At 41.1% G+C, this 21,787-nt stretch overlaps 1 long non-coding RNA gene across 1 annotated transcript in view; it reads left to right on the top strand.

Moving 5' to 3' along the window:
* The window catches only part of LOC134909026 (uncharacterized), a 41,992-nt gene extending 23,552 nt beyond the window's left edge, over positions 1 to 18,440 (top strand). Inside the window, exon 3 of the long non-coding RNA XR_010175831.1 lies at positions 17,111 to 18,440. This is a non-coding gene — a long non-coding RNA (uncharacterized LOC134909026). The remainder of the gene's footprint in view (positions 1 to 17,110) is intronic.
* The last annotated feature ends 3,347 nt before the right edge of the window (positions 18,441 to 21,787 follow it).

Below are 21,787 nucleotides of genomic sequence, written 5' to 3'. Positions count from 1 at the left end.
GGTGTGGGGGTGTTAGGCCTAGGCAGGAGAAGGCGGGTTAGGGTTAGGAAGCAGGGCCAGGAAGTTAGGGAATGTTAGGTTTAGGCACATAGAAGGGGTGGTTAGGGTTAGGGGAAAAAACGGGGAAGGGAGGGGTTAGTCACCACCCATGAAGGTCAGGGTCAGGCACCCACAAGGAAGGGTTAGGGTACGAGGCTGAAGAGGGTTAGGGTACTTTAGAGGGGGCTGTCAGGATTCTGATGGATGGGATGCCGCTGTCTGTATTCTGACCGATGGCATCCCCTTTGGGAAATCATATTGTACCCATTTATATATGTGTCTATGGGTTCAGTATGATATGCCAACTTATGGGATGCCGGCTGTCAGGATCCCGCCAGCCGCAATACCGGCAGCAAGTCCGTTCGCCATGCCTTGGGCCCAGTGGCAAGTCTCCCTGTGGATGGTGGCATGGACCTACCACCCGAGTGGGAATACCAGGGAGCGAACTATTTACCGGCTGTCTGGATTCTGGTGTCGGGATCCTGACAGCTGGTATATTCACTACATCCCGTGTCTATCTCATATCTATCTAAGGGTAGATCTACCTGCCTATGTGATATCTCTAGCTATGAGACATACCGTATTCAGCTAGCCACCTGATATTAGTGTTGTAAAGTTTTAGGTTAGGTAAATTAGGTTGACAGTGACTGTGTTGACATTCAGCATGTTAACACTGATGAAATATTAACATGGTGTTACGATTCCTGTACTCCAGACTGGAGAAGATCTTATGGCAGAGATCTGAGTACAGGAATGAAATACAGGTTGTGGGAGCTGGAGAGCCTAGTAACCCCTGGCGCCCTAACTCCGTTGTCTCGCCCGTGTTATCAGAAATCCCCTGCGAGACTATGGTTGCTTGAGCCCATGGCAGCCGCGTTCGAAGGGCGGATTATGTCTGCCCAACCCCGATGCCCCCGCAGGTCTTAATGGGAGACAAGGGGAAGTCCGAGACAGGGAGATAACAAGGGGCCCTCTGACTAAGCAACCAAGCCAGGGGTTACAAGCTAACTTAACTAAATCAAAAGGTATGTGCGGACTAGCCGCCAGGGAAAAGGACAACCAAGGATCCACAGATCCGACACTCCTATCCGGCACCGCTGGACACCAGAGTGGATCTTGAGGAAGCGGAATCCTCCGCAAAGCTCCAGAACTCAAAATAAACACAATAATAAATAGTAGCGGACAAGCCGCAACACACGGCTGCGCCGCGACTCACGAACACCACCAGATGTTAAAGGTGCTCGGTCAGACTCCAGGAACAGATGGTAACTTCCGAGTACTGGATCACTGAGAACAGGAACAAACGAACAGACCGGGACTGGGAACTCTCTCTGCAGCAGAATCAGGCAAACAGGAAGCTATCACCGGCGTCTGTGAGGAGTCCTGGGAGTGCTTTTAACAGAGAGTCTTCCAATCAGCTGTTTGGAGGCTGATTGGATTAAATGCCATGCAGCTGACAAGCTGCATGGCCAGGAAAACAGATGAGTGATAATTACAACATGCCGTGCAGCTGCATGCTACACAGCCAGGAAACCAGTGATGATATAAAGTTAGACCCAGCAACGGGGAACACGATCCGACAGTGGCGTCCCCGTTGCTAGGCGCCGGCCGCACTGACGAGCGGACCCTCGGCGCCTAACAGTACCCCCCCGTTGAGGAGGGGTCAAGGAACCCCTAAATCCGGGTTTCTGAGGAAATTCTTGAAAAAATGCCCTTTTGAGCCTTGGGGCATGAAGGTCCTCATCTAGGACCCACGACCTTTCCTCAGGACCATAACCTTTCCAATGCACCAAAAAATAAAGCCGACCCCGGGACAGCTTGGAATCGAGAACCTTCTCAACCACGAACTCCTGCTGACCCTGTACATTAACTGGTGATCTCCCCTGAGGTTTTTTACGAGGAAATCTGCTAGATGAAACATATGGTTTGAGCAAAGAGCAATGGAAGGTATTTCCGATTCGTAACGTTTTTGGTAGCTGTAACCGGAAAGCAACTGGATTGACTTTTTTGATAATGAGAAATGGTCCAATAAATCTAGGACCCAATCTGGCTGAGGTTTGTCGAAGTTTGATATTGCGAGTCGACAGCCACACCCTGTCTCCTACTCTAAAAGTGCACGGCCGCCGGAACCTGTCCGAAAAATCTTTTTCCTTGAAAGCTGCTTTTCTGAGAGCTATGTGCACTTTTTTCCAAATAAGTTTAAGATGAGAGGTCAGGGCCAGAGAGGAGACAGAGGAATGTTGGAAAAATGAATTAGCTCTGGGGTGGAAACCAAAAACTGCAAAAAATGGAGACACATTGGTGGAGGAATGACAGGCATTATTATAAGCAAACTCTGCCAATGGAAGAAACTCAGACCAGTCATTTTGGAGTTTGTCCGAGTACAAACGCAAATATTGTTTTAAGGATTGGTTCACTCGCTCAGTCTGTCCATTTGATTGTGGATGATAACCGGAGGTTAATGATAATTTCATTTTTAACGAAGCACAAAAAGACTTCCAAAACTGTGCAATGAATTGTGGACCCCTGTCAGAAACAATATCAGTGGGTAACCCATGGAGTCTGAAAACATGACGGAGGAACAAGACTGCCAATCCCTGGGCAGATGGCAATCGGGGAAGACCAATAAAATGAGCCATCTTACTAAAACGGTCCACTACCACCCATATGACTGTGCATCCAGCTGACAGAGGGAGATCCACCACAAAATCCATGGAGATATGCGACCATGGTCTAAGAGGAACATTCAATGGCATAAGTTGACCAATAGGCAAAGAACGGGGAACTTTATGCTGTGCACAGACCTGACACGAAAAAACAAACTCTTTAATGTCTTTAGAAAGACCAGGCCACCACACTGAGCGGGATACCAATTCAAAAGTTTTAGCGACTCCCAGATGCCCTGCAACTTTGCTATCATGAAATTCCTCCAAAACAGTTGCTCTCAAAAACTCAGGAACAAAAAGACGACCAGCAGGAGTATTTCCCGGAGCTTGATGTTGAAGCAGCTTCAATTGAGAAAAAACATCCTGTGTGAGACCTGCCTGAATGACTGAAGGCGGAAGTATGAGAGTAACAGGACTGTTGTCTTGAGCGGGAAGAAAACTGCGTGAGAGGGCATCTGCCTTGGTATTCTTGGAACCAGGTCTGAAGGTGATAATGAATTTGAAACGAGTGAAAAATAAAGCCCAACGAGCCTGTCGGGCATTCAGTCGCTTAGCTGATTCAATGTATTGAAGATTTTTGTGATCTGTCAAAACAGAAATGGTATGGGTCGCTCCTTCAAGCCAATGTCTCCACTCCTCAAAAGCCCATTTAATAGCCAGCAACTCCCGATTACCAACATCGTAGTTGGATTCAGCAGATGAGAATTTCCTGGACATAAAGGCACAAGGATGTAACTCAAGGGAATCTGGATCCTTCTGAGAAAGGATAGCCCCTACACCAACCTCCGAGGCATCTACCTCAACGATGAAAGGCAATTCTGGGTTGGGATGTCTAAGGACAGGGGCTGAGACAAAGGCTTGTTTCAAGGCCTGAAAAGATACTTTAGCTTCACATGACCAATTGGTAGGATCTGCTCCCTTCTTAGTGAGTGCCACAATGGGAGCAACTATGTCAGAGAAAGAGTGAATAAACCTTCTGTAGTAGTTCGCAAACCCTAAAAAGCGCTGAATTGCTTTTAAGTTGGTGGGTTGCGCCCAACTCAGGATGGCTTGGAGCTTCTTAGGTTCCATTCGGAATCCCCGAGGGGAAATAATGTACCCTAAAAAGGATACCTCCGTGACGTGAAATTCACACTTCTCCGGTTTGGCATACAAGTGATTTTCACGTAATTTCTTAAGTACCTGACGCACCTGGGTAACATGTTGTTCTATAGAGTCAGAATAAATCAAAATGTCGTCTAAATAGACCACAACGAATCTTCCCAGAAACTCACGGAGCACATCATTAATGAGATCCTGAAAGACTGCCGGAGCGTTAGATAGGCCGAAAGGCATGACCAGATACTCATAGTGACCTGATTGAGTACTGAATGCCGTTTTCCACTCATCCCCCGATCTGATTCTAATGAGATTATATGCTCCTCTCAGGTCAATCTTGGAAAAAATAACAGCCGAACGTAGCTGATCAAAGAGGACAGAGATCAGAGGCAGAGGGTAAGTATTCTTTACTGAGATTTTATTCAGGGCTCGAAAGTCAATGCAGGGTCTGAGGGAACCATCCTTCTTCTCTACGAAGAAAAAACCTGCACTTAAAGGGGATTTAGATGGCCTGATAAACCCTTTCTCAAGACTTTCTTTCACATACTCATTCATGGCCACAGTTTCAGGACCAGACAATGCATATAACCTTCCTTTAGGCAACGTGGCACCAGGAATTAACTCAATGGTACAATCATAAGGCCTATGGGGAGGCAAAATATCCGCATTGCCCTTGGAAAACACATCCAAAAAATCTTGGTACTCTCCAGGAATATGTGCGGGCCTGGCAGCAGCTACTCGGATAGGAAGTGTAATACATTCTTTATCACAGATGGTACTCCATTGTAGAATCTCCCCAGACTGCCAATCTATGATGGGATTATGAAAGGCCAGCCAAGGGTGACCCAGAACCACAGGAACTGCTGGACAATGGGTAAGAAAAAACTCAATCTTTTCAGAATGTAGAGCTCCCACCGAGAGCAAAACAGGAGGTGTACATAGAGAAATAACCCCATTGGATAAGGGACTCCCATCTAAACCATGCATGGTGATACACCTACTTAAGGTTAACTGAGGAATACCTAAGGCCTTGGCCCATGTTAAGTCCATAAAGTTTCCTGCAGCTCCACTGTCCACAAAAGCAGAGACCGAGGAACAGAGGCTGTCATAAGAAACTTTAGCAGGAACCAATAGTGAATTATTTGAGGAGATGAGCTGTAGACCAAAGTGAACCCCCTCACTATTCACTTGGTCAGGAAGTTTCCCGACTTGTTTGGGCAACTACGGGCAAAATGTCCCTTACCTCCGCAGTACAAACACAGACCAGAATTTTGCCTCCTGGTTCTTTCTTCCGGAGACAATTTGGAGAGACCAATCTGCATAGGCTCCTCCATGTCTATCGGAACGGAAGAAACACAGGGAAAAGAAACTACAGATGCCCCTTTCTCAGTCCTCCGCTCTCTGAGCCGACGATCTATTTTAATAGAGAGCTCCATGAGTTTATCAAGGTTCTCAGGAGCGGGATACTGAAGGAGGCTGTCTTTTATAGATTCAGATAAGCCGAGGCGAAACTGACTGCGCAGGGCAGGATCATTCCAGCCACAGTCGTTCGACCAACGGCGAAACTCCGTACAATAATTCTCTGCAGGATTCCTACCCTGTCTTAGAACACGCAACTGACTTTCTGCGGATGCCTCTCTATCAGGGTCGTCATACAATAGCCCTAAAGATTTCAAAAAAGCGTCTACAGACGATAAGGCCGGATCGTCTGTCTTTAAACCAAAAGCCCAGGTCTGAGGATCCCCCTGAAGCAGAGAAATTATAATTCCAACCCGCTGAGCCTCCGTACCTGAGGAAACTGGTCTTAAACGAAAATACAGTTTACAAGACTCTTTAAAATTAAAAAACTGTTTTCTATCCCCAGAAAAACGGTCAGGCAGATGCATTTTTGGTTCAGGGATGACCCTCGGGGAAGTCCGTAACAGATCTTCCTGTGAGCTCACCCGGAGGGACAGATCCTGAACCATCTGGGTAAGTTCCTGAATCTGACTAACCAAAAACTGGCCAGGATTTGGCCCAACACCGGTGGGATTCATGAGGCCGACAAAATTCTCCCTACTGGATAAGTGAAAAAATTAACTCCTGTTGAAATTTTTTCTTTTGTCTGGCCGGTGATAATGTTACGATTCCTGTACTCCAGACTGGAGAAGATCTTATGGCAGAGATCTGAGTACAGGAATGAAATACAGGTTGTGGGAGCTGGAGAGCCTAGTAACCCCTGGCGCCCTAACTCCGTTGTCTCGCCCGTGTTATCAGAAATCCCCTGCGAGACTATGGTTGCTTGAGCCCATGGCAGCCGCGTTCGAAGGGCGGATTATGTCTGCCCAACCCCGATGCCCCCGCAGGTCTTAATGGGAGACAAGGGGAAGTCCGAGACAGGGAGATAACAAGGGGCCCTCTGACTAAGCAACCAAGCCAGGGGTTACAAGCTAACTTAACTAAATCAAAAGGTATGTGCGGACTAGCCGCCAGGGAAAAGGACAACCAAGGATCCACAGATCCGACACTCCTATCCGGCACCGCTGGACACCAGAGTGGATCTTGAGGAAGCGGAATCCTCCGCAAAGCTCCAGAACTCAAAATAAACACAATAATAAATAGTAGCGGACAAGCCGCAACACACGGCTGCGCCGCGACTCACGAACACCACCAGATGTTAAAGGTGCTCGGTCAGACTCCAGGAACAGATGGTAACTTCCGAGTACTGGATCACTGAGAACAGGAACAAACGAACAGACCGGGACTGGGAACTCTCTCTGCAGCAGAATCAGGCAAACAGGAAGCTATCACCGGCGTCTGTGAGGAGTCCTGGGAGTGCTTTTAACAGAGAGTCTTCCAATCAGCTGTTTGGAGGCTGATTGGATTAAATGCCATGCAGCTGACAAGCTGCATGGCCAGGAAAACAGATGAGTGATAATTACAACATGCCGTGCAGCTGCATGCTACACAGCCAGGAAACCAGTGATGATATAAAGTTAGACCCAGCAACGGGGAACACGATCCGACAGTGGCGTCCCCGTTGCTAGGCGCCGGCCGCACTGACGAGCGGACCCTCGGCGCCTAACACATGGTCAGAATGTTAACAATGCAGTTTTGATTTCTGCCTAAACCTAAAGTTATTATTTTCACTTGGATGATGTCATATGTATTTATCACATATTTATTTTATTAGTTATTCACAACCTTGCATTATTTACAGCACTTCACTCCATTTACAAATCGCACCGCTTATAGACGGGTTCAGTATGACTTATCGATGGACAGAATGCCGGCGGTCAGTGTACCGATAGCGGCATCCTGTCCATCACAATCCTGACAGCCCCCCATTAAACCCCCCTAATCCTCACCTTTTCCCTACCCTAACCTTAACCTTCCCTTATGGGTGCCTAACCCTCCCTTCCCTGCTGCCTAAGTCTAACCCTTGCCGCTGGGTGCCTATCCCTAACCTCCCCTTCTATGTGCCGAACCTTCCATCCCTGGTCCCTAACCCTAACCTTCCTGTGGCTGCACCCTATCCCTGATCCCCCTTCTGCTGCATAAACCCAACCACCACCCCCCGCCCCCCATGGCAGGACGGCAGCGCGTTACGCTGTCTGAACAATCAGGATGCCGGTTGTCAATGTTTTGACGCCGGCATTCCATCCGGCGTCGGTATGTTGATGCCGGGTTTGTGTCCTCCCTCGGGAACCCAGTGTCGGCATATCGACAGCCGGGATCCCGTTCGTCTGGAAGCTGCTTCTCTTATAGACAACCACCAGTCATCACACAGTTAATAGTTATTTCAACGTGTTTTACTCACATTACTGTATTTTTGCTAAAAACATCTACATTTACAGTCTTACAAATGTAGTATAATACTGTTCAGTATGGAAGATACAATTCAGTACCACTGACAATATTTCCCATTTAACGCTGTTCCTTTTGTACTCCAACTTGTATGTTTGTTTTACTTTATGTTGTTCCTTTCTTTTACTTCCTTTTCCTCAACTTCCTCCCAATGTGTATCAATAAAGTAAAGTAGTCACATCATAGCTAAGTAAATCATCATTGGTATGTGGATACCTATACCACACATGAATTGTGGGCACAGGAACTGTCACTCACAATCACACCGTTGTCAGATATCCAATACTACCTGCTGGTAACGGAATACATATGATATCCCAGCAAACGGGATGCCGGCTGTCACTATACCGACAGCGGAATCCCTGGCGGCGAGTCCCCTTGCTTCGGGCCCGGTGGCTTGCTTCACTCACCAAAGGTTATATTCTCACTCGGACTGTTAAAATTACTAAGTGTCTCCTATCCTGCGCTTTCCTTAATTTTATAATGTAATAAGGAAAAAAGAAGGCGTGTCTCTACTTATCTTAAATCAGGTATTTTCCTCTTAATAATGTTACTCCTTCTTCCTACCCCTTTGTGATGTCAAACGGGGTGTATGTTCATTCCAGAGTTATACATGTAAAAAAGAGGTTATAGAACACTCTAGTGTATTAACCTTTTTACAATCAAAGTACAATCCCTTGCCAGGGATTGTAGATTATAAGAAACAGTAAACAATCAATAAAAAGTTTCTATTTAATAGTTCAAAAAAAAGGTAAAAATTCCAGGTATACAGTCTTCATAGAACAAGATTTTCACATTCAAGCAAGATATGAGGGTGGCTTCCTACCAGATTTGGGGTTTTAAAGTGCACCAAAAATTTGTCGCTGTATTGATGTTTCCAACGTCCCCGGGAACGGTCAGCTCCAAGCAATGGGCACCTCGTCCTCTCCTCGTCCAGGTAATCAGCCACCAGATGTCACAATTCAGCCAACGCGTTTCGATCCGTGGATCTTTTTCAAGGCTTATCCTTCCATGTCCTCTCCCCAGCTATTTATACCCTAATGAATTGATACTCCCAAATACTGGGAGGAGCCACTCTCATTTACAATGCAATGCATGCATATACATATTAGGGTCACACTAATTCCTAATCTAACATAGATAATCTATTCTACTTTACCTCATATACCTATTCTAACAAAAACCGCCATTTAAAAAGGCTTATTTTTGATGAAAAAGACATAAAACAGCAAAATCTCATACATGGAAGTGCCATGTGCATCTTCATTATTATTCCTACATTTCCTAGAGAAAGGTTCCTCCTCATGGTTTGATGTAAAAAGTGTCCTAGTATTACTTCCGGTCACCTGACCGTTTAAAACACTGGTTCCCGCCGGTGAGATAAGTCCGATCACATGACGCGACCGGAAGTACCATTTCCGCCATCTTTGAAAGTCTAAAAAATGGAGCTAAATCGATCCCCAATTACCTCCGCTATCCTAAGTGATAAATCCTGTATATAGGTACTGCTGGCATTTCCTCCCAATAAAGGGCTGCCATTCTATATAGAGAAAACTATTTAAAATCCTCGTTCCTACTAGTAGAATGAGTCCGGTCACGTGACGCGGCCGGAAACACTCATTCCGCCATCTTTAAAAGTCCGAAAGAGCGGAGCTGGCTACAACTCTCATACCTCCGTTTTCTTAATTCATAAATCCTGTATTAAAACGCTAAACTGCATCTCCTCACAATCAAGATGCTGCCATTTGATACGAAATGAATATCTGATTTATTTAAGTGAATTTCGCCCGATCATGTGATCTAACCGGAAGTTACTTATCGGCCATCTTTGTAGTTCTGTAATATACAACTTCAATACAGAGAAAACTTATGAATAATTCATAGACACACAAATAAAATGCCATAAACATTAACAGTTCACTTTAAAAACATAATAGTTTCACAAATGGATATAAAACTTGTAATTCCATGCATATTTCGCCATTTATATATCCAAAAATCATTTTTCTTGGATACTTAAAATAATTCATATTCAGGATTTCTTTCTTCTATAATCCCATAAAGGAAAAAATGTTCCCAACATTGTGAGGTATCTCTATTTTAGAAAAAGATTGAAAAAATGATTAAAACATGATATAATGATAAAATTTTACAATCATAATTGCACTCATCGAAATGTTGTTAAGTGAGAAACCACTTCACTTCAAAATCCTTATTCAGGCCCCCCGGGATCAAAGTTTTTAATGAATGAATATATCGCATCTCGGTTTTTGCCAGATTTGTTGCTACATTGTTACATCTCCAGCTTCCCTTCACTTGTTTAAGTGCCCCAAATTTTATTAGATGTTTTATATCTTGATTATGGACTTTTTTGAAGTGAGCTGAAAGTGCATGGGTTTCGACACCATTTTTTATATTACGTAGATGTTCCATATATCTGACTTTTAGTTGTCGGCTAGTTCTACCGATATAAAATAGATCACAGCTACATCCCAAGAAATATATTACATTTACAGAAGTACAAGTTATAAATTCCTCAATCTTAACTTTTTGATCATTTATGTCTACCTCTGTGCATTTCTTGGGGCCCCTGACCGATTTACACATGCGGCAATCCCCACACCGATAAAAACCTTTAGAAAGGATGCGGGTATTAGCCTTAGGAGGCGAATATGCACTCCTTACTAGTTTGTCTTTTATATTCTTAGCCTTCCGGTAAATAAATTGGGGTCGTTCAGGGAGAACTGACTTTAATAAAGGATCCTCCTTTAGGATTCGCCAATGATTTTTAAAAATTTTCTCAACTTGTTTATGTTGTATATTAAAATTCGTAATGAAAGCCATAGAGTAATCTTTCTCATTTGATATGTTATGTACTTCCCTTGGATTGAGTAGGTCTTTTCTATCCACATTGGCACATTTGGTTCTTGCTCTCTCTATGCACCGTTGACTATACCCACTTTTTCTGAATTTGTCCACCATTATTTCTGCTTGTTCTTCATATATTCTGTTATCTGTGCAATTTCGTTTTAGTCTTTGTAACTGACTGCTTGGTATAGATTCTAACCAATTTCCATGGTGGCAACTGGTCATATGAATATATACCCCTGAATCCGTAGGTTTTGTATAATTACGAGTTTTTAATAGTCCATCTTCTACATAAATATTCAAATCTAAAAAATTAACACTGCTGCGACTAATTTCAAATGTCAGTAGGATATTGTATTCATTCCTATTCAGATGTTCACAAAAGAGGGTCAGATCATCTCTATCCCCCCTCCAGAGAAAAACGATGTCGTCGATGTATCTTGACCAGGATACCAGGCTCGCCCCGAATTGATTGTTTTGCCAGACATGTTGGTCCTCCCACATGCCCATAAACATGTTAGCATAACTCGGGGCGAACCTGGTACCCATGGCCGTTCCCACATTCTGAAGGTAGAAACAATCCTTGAAGTGGAAATAATTATTACGTAGAATAAAATCCACTCCTTTAACCAAAAAGTCACATAGATCTGATTCATAACCACTATCCTCTAGATATGAGATAACTGCCTCTATCCCCAAATCATGATTGATAATCGTATACAGTGAGCTAACGTCTGCTGTAACGATATAACAATTATCGTCCCATTGTATATTATTTAGCACATTTAGGGCGTCCCTTGTGTCTTTCAAATGGGAACGATTCTTTATTACTAGAGGCTGCAAGTGGAAATCAATGAATTCGGACATATTCGCGGTCACAGAGTTTATCCCGGATACAATAGGTCTACCGGGGGGATTCTGTATGTCCTTATGGACCTTTGGTAGGATATAGATAACCGGTATACTGGGGTCCGTAGGTATCAGAAACTTGCCCTCTGTTTCCGTGATCGTATCTTTATCTACATAGGTTCTAACTAGTGATGTAAGATTCCCCAGAATTCTTTTAGTGGGGTCTCCTTTCAATTTTTTGTACGTACAACCATCATTCAGTTGTCTTAACACCTCTGTTTCATATTTTTCTACGTCCATAAGTACTATACCACCCCCTTTGTCTGTAGGTTTTATTATGAGATCTTTATTTGATCTTAAATTTTCTAGAGCCTCCTTTTCTTTTCTCGTTAGATTGTAATTAGCTCTTGGGGGTGTGAGTAATTCTATATCCTTATTAACCAATGAGAAGAAAGTCTCAACGAAGTTTCCCTTCATAAAAGTGGGATTAAATATAGACTTCGGTTTGAATCTTCTTTCTGATGTGTTCTCTCCTTCTATGCCCTCCTCCATTTCTGGTTTACAGGCAAAAAACCTTTTTAATGATAACTTTCTGATATATTTTTGGAGGTCCACATATACATCAAATTTATTTAATTTCGCTGCTGGAGCGAATTTCAGTCCCTTTGTAAGTAAAGAGATTTCTGATTCTCCCAGTATGTGATTACTTAGATTAAAGATTTTCACCTTATTCTCCACAATTGGGGTCTCCTCACTTAGGGGTATCTCACAGACACTACCAGCGCTGGTCCCCTTCCTTCGTTTTCTCTTTTTTCCTTTGGTATTTCTATTTGATCCTTTTTTCCTTCCCCCTCGCTTTCCTCTATATTTCCTACCAACTATGTCTGGGGATATTCTCTCCTCCCATTCCCTAAAAAAGAATCATTGTCCTGAAAGCGACTATACCTGTTATAATCGTAATATGAGTTGTATTGGGTATTACGGTTATTTCTAATGTGGGGGGACATATCTGTCCTTCTCCAATTTCCGGATTCATATTTATTCCTCTCTCTTTTAGGGGTATCTCTTTCCTCTCTATCTCTGGGGGTATATCTGTACGTGTCTCTTGGATATGGTCTTCCTCTATTTGATCTCCATCTCAATGGTGATCTGGGATCCCTTCGTCTCTCTTGTGGAGTTTTTCCCACTTCAAATCGTACATTTCGATCTCTTAAATTCACTCCCTGTTTAGCTGTATTTTTTGAAGAGACCCGATGGGGATCTTCCTGAGGGATTTCCCCTATGTTATTTCTATCTCTGGAGAATTTTTTTGATTTTTTTAACATCAATTCCTTCTCATTCTTTTGTAATCTGAAGGTGATATTATCCTCTAATTCCTTATATTCTGAGAGTTTTGAGAAAGGTGCAATTAAACTTTTCAATAGATCAATCTCTTCTTCTATGACTCTCAGATTCTTTTTCCTCTCTTGTATAATCAATTCCATTAGGCGAAAAGAACATCCATCCACAATTCTCTCCCACTCTTTCTTAAATTCCTCAGTGGAATCGGAGAAAGTGGATGTTTTGGTGATCTTAAGGCCCTTTGGTATTAATTTATGTGCCAAATATTTCTCAAGAGAGGTTACTTCCCACCATAACCGTCCCTCTTTTAATAACAACTTTTCCATTTTCTTCATACCACTATCTAGGTCATCATCCTCAGTGGATACGATGTCTTCACTTTCATCAAACAATTTTGTGCACATACTGTGCCTATTCTCTCTTACAGAAAACATGATTATAAGCAGCAATTCACACCAGTGTAATAGGTAAAACAAAACACAACGAAAACAAGAATTTTTTACACCAGAGCAGAAATTGCGCTGTCAAGCTGCAGGTCAGTGGACACTCAGAAGTGGGATGTTACCCTCATCCCAAATGAAGAATACCTAGAACTGTTAAAATTACTAAGTGTCTCCTATCCTGCGCTTTCCTTAATTTTATAATGTAATAAGGAAAAAAGAAGGCGTGTCTCTACTTATCTTAAATCAGGTATTTTCCTCTTAATAATGTTACTCCTTCTTCCTACCCCTTTGTGATGTCAAACGGGGTGTATGTTCATTCCAGAGTTATACATGTAAAAAAGAGGTTATAGAACACTCTAGTGTATTAACCTTTTTACAATCAAAGTACAATCCCATGCCAGGGATTGTAGATTATAAGAAACAGTAAACAATCAATAAAAAGTTTCTATTTAATAGTTCAAAAAAAAGGTAAAAATTCCAGGTATACAGTCTTCATAGAACAAGATTTTCACATTCAAGCAAGATATGAGGGTGGCTTCCTACCAGATTTGGGGTTTTAAAGTGCACCAAAAATTTGTCGCTGTATTGATGTTTCCAACGTCCCCGGGAACGGTCAGCTCCAAGCAATGGGCACCACTGAGGATGATGACCTAGATAGTGGTATGAAGAAAATGGAAAAGTTGTTATTAAAAGAGGGACGGTTATGGTGGGAAGTAACCTCTCTTGAGAAATATTTGGCACATAAATTAATACCAAAGGGCCTTAAGATCACCAAAACATCCACTTTCTCCGATTCCACTGAGGAATTTAAGAAAGAGTGGGAGAGAATTGTGGATGGATGTTCTTTTCGCCTAATGGAATTGATTATACAAGAGAGGAAAAAGAATCTGAGAGTCATAGAAGAAGAGATTGATCTATTGAAAAGTTTAATTGCACCTTTCTCAAAACTCTCAGAATATAAGGAATTAGAGGATAATATCACCTTCAGATTACAAAAGAATGAGAAGGAATTGATGTTAAAAAAATCAAAAAAATTCTCCAGAGATAGAAATAACATAGGGGAAATCCCTCAGGAAGATCCCCATCGGGTCTCTTCAAAAAATACAGCTAAACAGGGAGTGAATTTAAGAGATCGAAATGTACGATTTGAAGTGGGAAAAACTCCACAAGAGAGACGAAGGGATCCCAGATCACCATTGAGATGGAGATCAAATAGAGGAAGACCATATCCAAGAGACACGTACAGATATACCCCCAGAGATAGAGAGGAAAGAGATACCCCTAAAAGAGAGAGGAATAAATATGAATCCGGAAATTGGAGAAGGACAGATATGTCCCCCCACATTAGAAATAACCGTAATACCCAATACAACTCATATTACGATTATAACAGGTATAGTCGCTTTCAGGACAATGATTCTTTTTTAGGGAATGGGAGGAGAGAATATCCCCAGACATAGTTGGTAGGAAATATAGAGGAAAGCGAGGGGGAAGGAAAAAAGGATCAAATAGAAATACCAAAGGAAAAAAGAGAAAACGAAGGAAGGGGACCAGCGCTGGTAGTGTCTGTGAGATACCCCTAAGTGAGGAGACCCCAATTGTGGAGAATAAGGTGAAAATCTTTAATCTAAGTAATCACATACTGGGAGAATCAGAAATCTCTTTACTTACAAAGGGACTGAAATTCGCTCCAGCAGCGAAATTAAATAAATTTGATGTATATGTGGACCTCCAAAAATATATCAGAAAGTTATCATTAAAAAGGTTTTTTGCCTGTAAACCAGAAATGGAGGAGGGCATAGAAGGAGAGAACACATCAGAAAGAAGATTCAAACCGAAGTCTATATTTAATCCCACTTTTATGAAGGGAAACTTCGTTGAGACTTTCTTCTCATTGGTTAATAAGGATATAGAATTACTCACACCCCCAAGAGCTAATTACAATCTAACGAGAAAAGAAAAGGAGGCTCTAGAAAATTTAAGATCAAATAAAGATCTCATAATAAAACCTACAGACAAAGGGGGTGGTATAGTACTTATGGACGTAGAAAAATATGAAACAGAGGTGTTAAGACAACTGAATGATGGTTGTACGTACAAAAAATTGAAAGGAGACCCCACTAAAAGAATTCTGGGGAATCTTACATCACTAGTTAGAACCTATGTAGATAAAGATACGATCACGGAAACAGAGGGCAAGTTTCTGATACCTACGGACCCCAGTATACCGGTTATCTATATCCTACCAAAGGTCCATAAGGACATACAGAATCCCCCCGGTAGACCTATTGTATCCGGGATAAACTCTGTGACCGCGAATATGTCCGAATTCATTGATTTCCACTTGCAGCCTCTAGTAATAAAGAATCGTTCCCATTTGAAAGACACAAGGGACGCCCTAAATGTGCTAAATAATATACAATGGGACGATAATTGTTATATCGTTACAGCAGACGTTAGCTCACTGTATACGATTATCAATCATGATTTGGGGATAGAGGCAGTTATCTCATATCTAGAGGATAGTGGTTATGAATCAGATCTATGTGACTTTTTGGTTAAAGGAGTGGATTTTATTCTACGTAATAATTATTTCCACTTCAAGGATTGTTTCTACCTTCAGAATGTGGGAACGGCCATGGGTACCAGGTTCGCCCCGAGTTATGCTAACATGTTTATGGGCATGTGGGAGGACCAACATGTCTGGCAAAACAATCAATTCGGGGCGAGCCTGGTATCCTGGTCAAGATACATCGACGACATCGTTTTTCTCTGGAGGGGGGATAGAGATGATCTGACCCTCTTTTGTGAACATCTGAATAGGAATGAATACAATATCCTACTGACATTTGAAATTAGTCGCAGCAGTGTTAATTTTTTAGATTTGAATATTTATGTAGAAGATGGACTATTAAAAACTCGTAATTATACAAAACCTACGGATTCAGGGGTATATATTCATATGACCAGTTGCCACCATGGAAATTGGTTAGAATCTATACCAAGCAGTCAGTTACAAAGACTAAAACGAAATTGCACAGATAACAGAATATATGAAGAACAAGCAGAAATAATGGTGGACAAATTCAGAAAAAGTGGGTATAGTCAACGGTGCATAGAGAGAGCAAGAACCAAATGTGCCAATGTGGATAGAAAAGACCTACTCAATCCAAGGGAAGTACATAACATATCAAATGAGAAAGATTACTCTATGGCTTTCATTACGAATTTTAATATACAACATAAACAAGTTGAGAAAATTTTTAAAAATCATTGGCGAATCCTAAAGGAGGATCCTTTATTAAAGTCAGTTCTCCCTGAACGACCCCAATTTATTTACCGGAAGGCTAAGAATATAAAAGACAAACTAGTAAGGAGTGCATATTCGCCTCCTAAGGCTAATACCCGCATCCTTTCTAAAGGTTTTTATCGGTGTGGGGATTGCCGCATGTGTAAATCGGTCAGGGGCCCCAAGAAATGCACAGAGGTAGACATAAATGATCAAAAAGTTAAGATTGAGGAATTTATAACTTGTACTTCTGTAAATGTAATATATTTCTTGGGATGTAGCTGTGATCTATTTTATATCGGTAGAACTAGCCGACAACTAAAAGTCAGATATATGGAACATCTACGTAATATAAAAAATGGTGTCGAAACCCATGCACTTTCAGCTCACTTCAAAAAAGTCCATAATCAAGATATAAAACATCTAATAAAATTTGGGGCACTTAAACAAGTGAAGGGAAGCTGGAGATGTAACAATGTAGCAACAAATCTGGCAAAAACCGAGATGCGATATATTCATTCATTAAAAACTTTGATCCCGGGGGGCCTGAATAAGGATTTTGAAGTGAAGTGGTTTCTCACTTAACAACATTTCGATGAGTGCAATTATGATTGTAAAATTTTATCATTATATCATGTTTTAATCATTTTTTCAATCTTTTTCTAAAATAGAGATACCTCACAATGTTGGGAACATTTTTTCCTTTATGGGATTATAGAAGAAAGAAATCCTGAATATGAATTATTTTAAGTATCCAAGAAAAATGATTTTTGGATATATAAATGGCGAAATATGCATGGAATTACAAGTTTTATATCCATTTGTGAAACTATTATGTTTTTAAAGTGAACTGTTAATGTTTATGGCATTTTATTTGTGTGTCTATGAATTATTCATAAGTTTTCTCTGTATTGAAGTTGTATATTACAGAACTACAAAGATGGCCGATAAGTAACTTCCGGTTAGATCACATGATCGGGCGAAATTCACTTAAATAAATCAGATATTCATTTCGTATCAAATGGCAGCATCTTGATTGTGAGGAGATGCAGTTTAGCGTTTTAATACAGGATTTATGAATTAAGAAAACGGAGGTATGAGAGTTGTAGCCAGCTCCGCTCTTTCGGACTTTTAAAGATGGCGGAATGAGTGTTTCCGGCCGCGTCACGTGACCGGACTCATTCTACTAGTAGGAACGAGGATTTTAAATAGTTTTCTCTATATAGAATGGCAGCCCTTTATTGGGAGGAAATGCCAGCAGTACCTATATACAGGATTTATCACTTAGGATAGCGGAGGTAATTGGGGATCGATTTAGCTCCATTTTTTAGACTTTCAAAGATGGCGGAAATGGTACTTCCGGTCGCGTCATGTGATCGGACTTATCTCACCGGCGGGAACCAGTGTTTTAAACGGTCAGGTGACCGGAAGTAATACTAGGACACTTTTTACATCAAACCATGAGGAGGAACCTTTCTCTAGGAAATGTAGGAATAATAATGAAGATGCACATGGCACTTCCATGTATGAGATTTTGCTGTTTTATGTCTTTTTCATCAAAAATAAGCCTTTTTAAATGGCGGTTTTTGTTAGAATAGGTATATGAGGTAAAGTAGAATAGATTATCTATGTTAGATTAGGAATTAGTGTGACCCTAATATGTATATGCATGCATTGCATTGTAAATGAGAGTGGCTCCTCCCAGTATTTGGGAGTATCAATTCATTAGGGTATAAATAGCTGGGGAGAGGACATGGAAGGATAAGCCTTGAAAAAGATCCACGGATCGAAACGCGTTGGCTGAATTGTGACATCTGGTGGCTGATTACCTGGACGAGGAGAGGACGAGGTGCCCATTGCTTGGAGCTGACCGTTCCCGGGGACGTTGGAAACATCAATACAGCGACAAATTTTTGGTGCACTTTAAAACCCCAAATCTGGTAGGAAGCCACCCTCATATCTTGCTTGAATGTGAAAATCTTGTTCTATGAAGACTGTATACCTGGAATTTTTACCTTTTTTTTGAACTATTAAATAGAAACTTTTTATTGATTGTTTACTGTTTCTTATAATCTACAATCCCTGGCAAGGGATTGTACTTTGATTGTAAAAAGGTTAATACACTAGAGTGTTCTATAACCTCTTTTTTACATGTATAACTCTGGAATGAACATACACCCCGTTTGACATCACAAAGGGGTAGGAAGAAGGAGTAACATTATTAAGAGGAAAATACCTGATTTAAGATAAGTAGAGACACGCCTTCTTTTTTCCTTATTACATTATAAAATTAAGGAAAGCGCAGGATAGGAGACACTTAGTAATTTTAACAGTTCTAGGTATTCTTCATTTGGGATGAGGGTAACATCCCACTTCTGAGTGTCCACTGACCTGCAGCTTGACAGCGCAATTTCTGCTCTGGTGTAAAAAATTCTTGTTTTCGTTGTGTTTTGTTTTACCTATTACACTGGTGTGAATTGCTGCTTATAATCATGTTTTCTGTAAGAGAGAATAGGCACAGTATGTGCACAAAATTGTTTGATGAAAGTGAAGACATCGTATCCACTGAGGATGATGACCTAGATAGTGGTATGAAGAAAATGGAAAAGTTGTTATTAAAAGAGGGACGGTTATGGTGGGAAGTAACCTCTCTTGAGAAATATTTGGCACATAAATTAATACCAAAGGGCCTTAAGATCACCAAAACATCCACTTTCTCCGATTCCACTGAGGAATTTAAGAAAGAGTGGGAGAGAATTGTGGATGGATGTTCTTTTCGCCTAATGGAATTGATTATACAAGAGAGGAAAAAGAATCTGAGAGTCATAGAAGAAGAGATTGATCTATTGAAAAGTTTAATTGCACCTTTCTCAAAACTCTCAGAATATAAGGAATTAGAGGATAATATCACCTTCAGATTACAAAAGAATGAGAAGGAATTGATGTTAAAAAAATCAAAAAAATTCTCCAGAGATAGAAATAACATAGGGGAAATCCCTCAGGAAGATCCCCATCGGGTCTCTTCAAAAAATACAGCTAAACAGGGAGTGAATTTAAGAGATCGAAATGTACGATTTGAAGTGGGAAAAACTCCACAAGAGAGACGAAGGGATCCCAGATCACCATTGAGATGGAGATCAAATAGAGGAAGACCATATCCAAGAGACACGTACAGATATACCCCCAGAGATAGAGAGGAAAGAGATACCCCTAAAAGAGAGAGGAATAAATATGAATCCGGAAATTGGAGAAGGACAGATATGTCCCCCCACATTAGAAATAACCGTAATACCCAATACAACTCATATTACGATTATAACAGGTATAGTCGCTTTCAGGACAATGATTCTTTTTTAGGGAATGGGAGGAGAGAATATCCCCAGACATAGTTGGTAGGAAATATAGAGGAAAGCGAGGGGGAAGGAAAAAAGGATCAAATAGAAATACCAAAGGAAAAAAGAGAAAACGAAGGAAGGGGACCAGCGCTGGTAGTGTCTGTGAGATACCCCTAAGTGAGGAGACCCCAATTGTGGAGAATAAGGTGAAAATCTTTAATCTAAGTAATCACATACTGGGAGAATCAGAAATCTCTTTACTTACAAAGGGACTGAAATTCGCTCCAGCAGCGAAATTAAATAAATTTGATGTATATGTGGACCTCCAAAAATATATCAGAAAGTTATCATTAAAAAGGTTTTTTGCCTGTAAACCAGAAATGGAGGAGGGCATAGAAGGAGAGAACACATCAGAAAGAAGATTCAAACCGAAGTCTATATTTAATCCCACTTTTATGAAGGGAAACTTCGTTGAGACTTTCTTCTCATTGGTTAATAAGGATATAGAATTACTCACACCCCCAAGAGCTAATTACAATCTAACGAGAAAAGAAAAGGAGGCTCTAGAAAATTTAAGATCAAATAAAGATCTCATAATAAAACCTACAGACAAAGGGGGTGGTATAGTACTTATGGACGTAGAAAAATATGAAACAGAGGTGTTAAGACAACTGAATGATGGTTGTACGTACAAAAAATTGAAAGGAGACCCCACTAAAAGAATTCTGGGGAATCTTACATCACTAGTTAGAACCTATGTAGATAAAGATACGATCACGGAAACAGAGGGCAAGTTTCTGATACCTACGGACCCCAGTATACCGGTTATCTATATCCTACCAAAGGTCCATAAGGACATACAGAATCCCCCCGGTAGACCTATTGTATCCGGGATAAACTCTGTGACCGCGAATATGTCCGAATTCATTGATTTCCACTTGCAGCCTCTAGTAATAAAGAATCGTTCCCATTTGAAAGACACAAGGGACGCCCTAAATGTGCTAAATAATATACAATGGGACGATAATTGTTATATCGTTACAGCAGACGTTAGCTCACTGTATACGATTATCAATCATGATTTGGGGATAGAGGCAGTTATCTCATATCTAGAGGATAGTGGTTATGAATCAGATCTATGTGACTTTTTGGTTAAAGGAGTGGATTTTATTCTACGTAATAATTATTTCCACTTCAAGGATTGTTTCTACCTTCAGAATGTGGGAACGGCCATGGGTACCAGGTTCGCCCCGAGTTATGCTAACATGTTTATGGGCATGTGGGAGGACCAACATGTCTGGCAAAACAATCAATTCGGGGCGAGCCTGGTATCCTGGTCAAGATACATCGACGACATCGTTTTTCTCTGGAGGGGGGATAGAGATGATCTGACCCTCTTTTGTGAACATCTGAATAGGAATGAATACAATATCCTACTGACATTTGAAATTAGTCGCAGCAGTGTTAATTTTTTAGATTTGAATATTTATGTAGAAGATGGACTATTAAAAACTCGTAATTATACAAAACCTACGGATTCAGGGGTATATATTCATATGACCAGTTGCCACCATGGAAATTGGTTAGAATCTATACCAAGCAGTCAGTTACAAAGACTAAAACGAAATTGCACAGATAACAGAATATATGAAGAACAAGCAGAAATAATGGTGGACAAATTCAGAAAAAGTGGGTATAGTCAACGGTGCATAGAGAGAGCAAGAACCAAATGTGCCAATGTGGATAGAAAAGACCTACTCAATCCAAGGGAAGTACATAACATATCAAATGAGAAAGATTACTCTATGGCTTTCATTACGAATTTTAATATACAACATAAACAAGTTGAGAAAATTTTTAAAAATCATTGGCGAATCCTAAAGGAGGATCCTTTATTAAAGTCAGTTCTCCCTGAACGACCCCAATTTATTTACCGGAAGGCTAAGAATATAAAAGACAAACTAGTAAGGAGTGCATATTCGCCTCCTAAGGCTAATACCCGCATCCTTTCTA

Source organism: Pseudophryne corroboree, chromosome 4, assembly GCF_028390025.1.
Source record: "Pseudophryne corroboree isolate aPseCor3 chromosome 4, aPseCor3.hap2, whole genome shotgun sequence".
Taxonomy (NCBI): domain Eukaryota; kingdom Metazoa; phylum Chordata; class Amphibia; order Anura; family Myobatrachidae; genus Pseudophryne; species Pseudophryne corroboree.
Note: the sequence above shows the minus strand (reverse complement) of the source record. Positions and strands in the feature narration are given on the sequence as shown.